Raw genomic sequence first — 1,490 nt, 5'->3', positions numbered from 1 at the left:
GGATTTTTTCAAATCCATTTAAAATAGATTAAAACTAGATTAAATATACTTTGTTAATTAAATTCAATCTACTTTGTAAATTATATTAAATCCAACTCTGTCAATTAGATTAAATCCATCTCGATCTGGGTTCTGGCCGCTTCAACTTAGCATAGACTTGGACCCACTCGACTCAACATGGCCCTAGGTTGACTTAACTAGACATGGACCCGGGTCAACTCGACTTGAATCCGAACCAACTCAACTTGATGTCGATTTGACCTCGGTTTGATGCCGACTCGACCTAGGCTTGGGGGTCAACTCGGCTATACATGAGCCCGGATCGACTCAGATCGACATGGGCTTGAACCAAATCGACTTGACATTAGCTCGATCAACTTGGCACCACATGGGCCTGGTGCCAACTTGACTCGACATAGGCATAGGCCGACTTGGCTCGACATGGCCTTAGGCTGACTTGGCTCAACATGGGTACGAGTCCACTTAGATCGACATGGGCTCTGGCCGACTCATATCGACATGGGCCCAGGCTGCTTAGATCGACATGAGCCCATACCGACTTGGCTTAACATGGGCACGAGTTGACTCAGATCGACATGGGCTTAGGTCGACTCATATCGACATGGGCCTAGGCCGACCGAAATCGACATGAGCATGGGCTAACTCGGCTCGACATGGGTCTGGTACCGACTCAACCTTGGCTCCGTGCCGACTTGACTTTGACCAGGTCAACTGATGTGAGTTGATTTTAAGGTTACACATTTTAAGGAGTTTCACTTGTTTGAGTTTTTGATTTTAAACAAATATGGTGAGAAACCCAAAGAAGATTCCCATTGGACACGAACTTAACCAAGTGATTAAATAAATGTGAAGGTTCACTTCTAAAGGACAAAGAGAAAACACAATTATATGGTGTTGATGATGAAGAGGTGCAAAATTAAAGAACATATGATGGAAAGAAACAAGATGGAAACCGAATAAGAAAGGAAGAACACAATAACATAAAAAGAAATGGAAATGGCGCAAATAAGAAAGGAAAAAGATGAAGAAAACTTATGGAAAATGGGGCAAGGAATCACACCACTTGGAGGGTGAAGGAATTCCAATATGAGTGGTGAGAAGCCGCCACTTGAGGTGCAACACTCTAAAGATAAGACCCAAGAACAATTTAGAAGAGAAAACTCACTAATCACCTAAGCAAAGTTTCTCTTCTTAATTCAAATTCAAGTGTCAATACACGAGGCAATAGACCCTTTATATATGAAAGAGTGACTTGGAGGGCAAGATGAGTGAAGGGTAGAAAGAGAAGGGGAGAGGGGCTACCTAGGGGTTTTACTAGGGTCAAAACCGCCCCTTAAGCTTAGTTTATAGAAGCTAGGTTAAAAACCATAATCTTAGGTGCACGTGTCATGAAAAGTGGGCTTGACACAAACCCAATTATCTAAGTACACTTATATTTGTGCTATGTAAACATACTCTGGCTTATTTTC

This window comes from Phaseolus vulgaris, chromosome 2 (genome assembly GCF_051622355.1).
Source record: "Phaseolus vulgaris cultivar YP4 chromosome 2, ASM5162235v1, whole genome shotgun sequence".
Taxonomy (NCBI): Eukaryota; Viridiplantae; Streptophyta; class Magnoliopsida; order Fabales; family Fabaceae; genus Phaseolus; species Phaseolus vulgaris.
This window is presented reverse-complemented; position numbering follows the sequence as displayed.